This window comes from Bison bison, unplaced genomic scaffold (assembly GCF_000754665.1).
Source record: "Bison bison bison isolate TAMUID 2011002044 unplaced genomic scaffold, Bison_UMD1.0 scf7180017864367, whole genome shotgun sequence".
NCBI classification, from domain to species: Eukaryota; Metazoa; Chordata; class Mammalia; order Artiodactyla; family Bovidae; genus Bison; species Bison bison.
In genome coordinates, this window is record NW_011494939.1 from 1191447 (window position 1) to 1197395 (window position 5949).

Below are 5949 nucleotides of genomic sequence, written 5' to 3' on the forward strand. Positions count from 1 at the left end.
TTTTTTTTTTTAAACTCTGTTCACACCAGGTTTGTCTACACCTGAGTGGAGGCTACATCTTTCAGTGTGTGCCTGGAAATGGTGGTGGGCATGAGTAGGGATGGTGTCAGATTGGCCAGAAAGGCACCTTGCCTATCCCTGTGAGTAACTTATGAGTCAGTCTCCTGGAAGGACTGTGGTATTACACATCATGAAACCCTGAAAGATGAATAGAGATCTCAGATTTCCTCTTAACCAGAATAACAGTTTACCTTATCTTGATGTTAAGAGCTTGTCAAGGAGCTTGCTCATTCCAAACTGAACCTCCATTCTATTTAGGCAGATTGTCTATAAACTTAACGCCAGAAACTTGCTGAGTTTTATATGGAAGGTAAAGGGGATAAGAAAGTAAGAAAGAAGGCAGGTGGAAGAGAAAACTGACATAATCAATGGTAATGTAAAAAGTTAACCTCTTATTTAATGTAAAAAAAAAAAACCTCTTATTTACAAAAGGAAATGGAGACTTAATTGAAAACATTTAAATAACATGGAAGAGGACAAAGAAAAAAGAAACAAAAATAATTTTTTCTGCCAGAGATAAACACCACTATCAGACAGCTTATTCCAACCTAATATTTTTTATGCTATGACTATGTATATATGTGTGTATACGTATTTAGACATAATGACAGTGTATATGCTCATTGACAGTCTCTTCTTGTTGTTTGCATTACAGGGATCATTTTTCCATGTCAATGAATATTCTTAAACCATATGAATTTTGATTGTTATATAGAATTGCTTCAAGCAGAAAATGCCTTACATTTCTTAACCAGTGACCTATTGTTCTATATTAATAACCAGCACTTCTCGCAGGGGCTCTCCACAGGACAGAAAATTTTATGGATGTCTCCACAACAAGCTGTTACCATATATGGCTTTAACAGATCACTGCACATAATTAGAGGGCATCTGAGGTCAAGAGCTTTTCCATTAATTGACATAATTAAGACATCTTTTTCTCTGTAGATTTACCCAATTCCCCTTTTTGGCATTAGTCACAGTAACTAATATTCATGTCATGTTTTAATGTAACCTCTGTCAGTTCTGGGAACATTTATGCAGCAATGAATTTTACCTAAAAGGAACAAAGCTGACTGCAAAACATATCTATTACAATGTCACAGATGTGAGTCATACATTCGGTAGGTACTTATTGAGTGTCTAAAATAAGCAGACAACTCCATTCTGGGTGGGCAATATTCCGTAAACACTGAGCTTCCACAATGTGCAAGGATGCTAAGAGATATAACTTCTCTTAAAAGATTTTTCTCTTGGGGACTGTCATTTTTAAAAGATTGATCCCTGAGGGTTGGAGCATTCAGAAAGGGTTTCATGGAAAAAGTCTTGAAAGGATTGAAAAGATAGAAATGAGAGGAGAGAGCTTTCAACCGAGGCTAGGAGACAAGTACATTTATCCTTGGGGGACAGTAAATTGTGTTCACCAGAAGTGTAGGAGTGGGAGTAAAGTCTGAAAAGAAGGAGTGCTAGTTGGGAGAGGTCCCTGAGTGCTAGGCCAGGGGAGTCTGGGCTCCACCGAACATCATGGGAGGAGGCCTGTGAGCTGTAGAGTGACTTGATGGTCTGACCACCTTAATGTGACAAAGTCAGTTCATCTTTAGTCCTCTGAAATCTCTTTGGTAAGACTTTAAATTTATGTTGGAAGTTAAAATTGTGTACCCATAACCACTTTATTCCTGCTCTTTGATCAAGAGCCACATGTGGAAACTGACCCAATAGTGAAACAGTCTAGTTATAAATTCACATGTAGAATTTGCAAAATTGGGTTTAAAAATTCCAGTAACAGAACTAGAATTTTTCCTACAATGCACAATTAAGACATTATCTCAGCTTTTTTGCCTTGATAAATTTTTTTTTTCCGTTTTCTTTTTTTTAATTATTTTTTATTTTATTTTATTTTTAAACTTTACATAATTGTATTAGTTTTGCCAAATATCAAAATGAATCCACCACAGGTATACATGTGTTCCCCATCCTGAACCCTCCTCCCTCCTCCCTCCCCATACCATCCCTCTGGGTTGTCCCAGTGCCTTGATAAATTTTTATAAAACAAATGTAGCATCATTGTAGACATTTTAACAATAGAAACAAAATCTTATAACCAAATCCTAAATGTAACTAATTTTACATGTCTTTCCAGTTTTGTCAAAAATGCATAATTATTTTTAATTAAAATCTTACAATAATATTGTATAATTATTGTAAATAGATTAAGCTAACATACTACAAATGTATTAAAACAGTCATTTTTACAAAAATCATTTTTAAGATTTATATAAATATTTTTGAATAGATATACCCAATTTAATCATTTGTCCATAGTTAGATGGTGTCATTTTCCCTTGTTTTGATTCAAACTTTCCATCCAGTGTGCCATTGACATTTTGATATACAGAGATGGCATTCAGGTTTGATAAGATCTCTTTGATCCTTGGGAGTACATGGGTGGGGCTTGGGGTCACTGGGGCCAGACTAGTAGCCCCAGGCTTCATGAATTGAAGTAATTGACCAATTACTTTAGTGGGCTGTACAAATATTATCATTTTCAAAGTGTTTCATTGCACGAAAAAATTTGGGATATATTTTTATAGTGGTGCAGTAATTGTCCTCAACCTATATTAATATTACTGGTTACTGAACTTAGATTGTTTTCACAATTGAGTTTTAATTACTTTTTAGAGCAATACTTCCACATGATAAAAATCGTTAATGGTACAGAAAGGTAAAGAGTAGTAGTAAGTGCCTCTTTAAACCTAGGCAATGTGTTTCTCTCCACAGAGCCCAGTTGTCATGAATTTCTTTTGTATTCTTCCAGAGGCTTCCAAAGGCCAAACAAGCGCCTATCTATCTACAATGTTGCATAAATTTACTAATATAATACTGACATCTAAATCTATAGCTATCTAGGGGCAACATTAAAAATATTTAACACAGTTATCGACACTTAGAAGTTATCGACAGTTATCGACACAGTTATTTAACACAGTTATCGACACGGTATATAGGATGTGCAGTAGGCATTCCGGCACATCCTTAGCCTTGAACGCATGGTCTTGCTTTTACACATTAATTCTCACTCGGCTCTTTTAATCTAGTAATATGATTTGGAGATTATTCCACATCAACACATACAGGGTGCTTTATTCTTTCAGCGGTACTGTGTTTTAACCACTTCCTATAGATGGATTTTTAGGCTCTTCTTAAGTTTTTTGTTACTATAGCAATGCTCCAACAAATATCCTTATATAGTGTAAACTTATCTGTAGCATAAATGTCTAGATGAAGAATTGCTGGGGAAAATTGTATAGGCATATAAAATCATACTTAGTATTAAATTTCCCTTCAAAGAGATTGAACGTTTTCAGTCTATCGACAAAGTATATGCGGGCCTATTTCCCAAACCTGGGCCAACTCAGCATATCTGTATTAATGTGAAGGGTGAAAAATGGTGTCTTGATTTAATTTGCATTCAACTTAAAAATACTTAAAATATTTTGAAGGTTCCTGAATCAAGTTTTTCTCTGTAATTAGACAAGCAAGCTTCATCCTTGAACCTGAAACAGGCACAGATACTACAGAAAGTGATAAGTGGGTGAGGACAATAAAAAGCAAAAACTCCTTGAGAGTATCCTCCCAAGCAGGAGGGTAGCAATAGTGTTTACTTTTTTGCTTTTGTCTCCTCTTCTCCATTTCCATTAGATTAAGTTAGAAAGTTGTGAGTTACATAGATGTGTTGTGTGTTAGAGCCTTGCTTGAGGTATGGAAATTTAGAAGTGCAGAAAGAGCTCATCCGTCTATTCCAGGTAACGCATGTCAAATTCCAGGTACCATCATTTCTCCGTAGCAGAGCCAGCACATCTGCAGAATCAGAGAGAATGACAGAAATAATGGAAGAAAAAAGAAAAAGGAATTAAGTACCATTTGACCTGGGAAAGGCTTATAGAAATCAGCATGTTTCTTTTTTTTTTTTTTAATTGAAGTATGGTTGATTTACTATGTTGTGCCGATTTCTGTCATATAGCAAAGTGACTCAGTTATACACATACATACATTCATTTTTTTAAAAAAGATATTCTTTTCCATTATGGTTAATCACAGGAGATTGGCTATAGTTCCTGTGCTATACATTAGGACCTTGTTGTTCATCCATTCTAAATGCAATAGTTTGCATCTACCAACCCCAAATTCCCGGTCTTTTCTCTCTCCCCTGCCCTTGGCAACCGCAAGTCTGTTCTCTATATCTGTGAGTCTGTTTCTATTTTGTAGATAGGTTCATTTGTGCCGTATTTTAGATTCCACACGTAAGTGATATTATATGGTATTTGTCTTTCTCTTTCTGACTTACTTCACTTAGTTTGATCATCTGTAGTTGTATCTAAGTTGCTGCAAATGGCATTATTTTGTTCTTTTTCATGGCTGAGTAGTATTTCAATGTATATATGCACCACATCTTCTTTATCCATTCATCTGTTGACAGATGCTTGGGTTGTTTCCATGTTTTGGCTATTGTGAATAGCGCTGCTATGAACATAGGGGTGCATGCACCTTTTTGAATTATAGTTTAATCTGAGTATCTGCCCACGGGTGGGATTGCTGGATCATATGGTAATTTCTATTTTTAGTTTTCTGAGGAACCTCCATACTGTTTTCTACAGTGGCTGTGCCAACTTATAGTCCCACCAACAGTGTAGGAGAGGTCCCTTTTCTCCACACTCTCTCCAGCATTCGTGCTTGTAGACTTTTTAATGATGGTCATTCTGACCTTCTGTGAAGTGGTACCTCATTGTAGTTTTGATTTGCATAAAAATCAGTGTATTGAGTCACTTTTTCTGTTTCATTAACTGGTAGGTGTCACTGGTATCCTGCCCCTTAGATGTAGTTAGGGAAGCTCAGTGGAACTGAACTCATGTTCTGAGTTTCTTTTTGTTTTTTAGAGAAAATAAGAGTATGCTGTGACACATGCTCTGTTTTTGCAGATTATTATATCACTTCCCACCCCAACCTATTCCCATTTATTATTTAAGGAACTGGACATGCAAAGGCAGGGAAGAAGTATGTATGCAGTAAGATCCCAAATCAGTCAACTGAAATGGTTCATGCAGAGAAGACTTTGCAAAGATAGAGAAAAATATATCCTCCCTCAAATAATCTTGATACTCTCCCCCATTCGGAAGAAAAGTCAGTATTACTGGAAAAATATACATTTATCCTTACTCAATCTTACTCTATTCTCTTTCAAAGAGCTTTAGATCTTAAAAACGTGAGGAACAAGTCTTAGATTAACATCGAAGTGCCAAAACCAAATTTAGATTTGGGCCCCACTTTAGGTTCTAGAGTCCCACCCCTATCCAATCAGGGTACGTTCCCACTGTTATCCTGATTGTTTAAAAGCTAGCGGTTTAAAAAATCTCAAATTCTGCCCTTTGTTGGCTGCTTCGGAGTTGCCCCTTAGCAGACTAGCGATTTATGATAGAAAACACGGCGCTGGTGCTCCATCGCAGCCGGCTCCGGAGCCTGCGCCCCCAGGACTCGCCCTCCGCCCCCGGCCGCCCAAGCCCGGCCCAGGGCCCCAGGCCCCTCTCCAGTGCCCCTCCCCGCGCGCTGCGGCGGGTGCTCCCGAGCGCCCCGCCTGACGCTGCAGCTGGGCCGGCGATTCGCCATTGGATTAAAAATAAGCAGCGTCCCCTTCCACCAGCCAGCCCGCCCGCCAGCCCAGGCCCGGGGTGCCCGCTCCCGCCCCGCGGCCGGCTCTCCCCGCCCGTCCCGGCTCGGCTCCAGTCGCCCGCGCAGCCCGCCGCCGCCGCCGCCGCCGCCGCCGAGGTGGGCAGACCCAGCGCTCAGCTCGGCTGGAGTGCGCGCCGCGGCCATGCAGCGCCGGGGCGCCCTGTT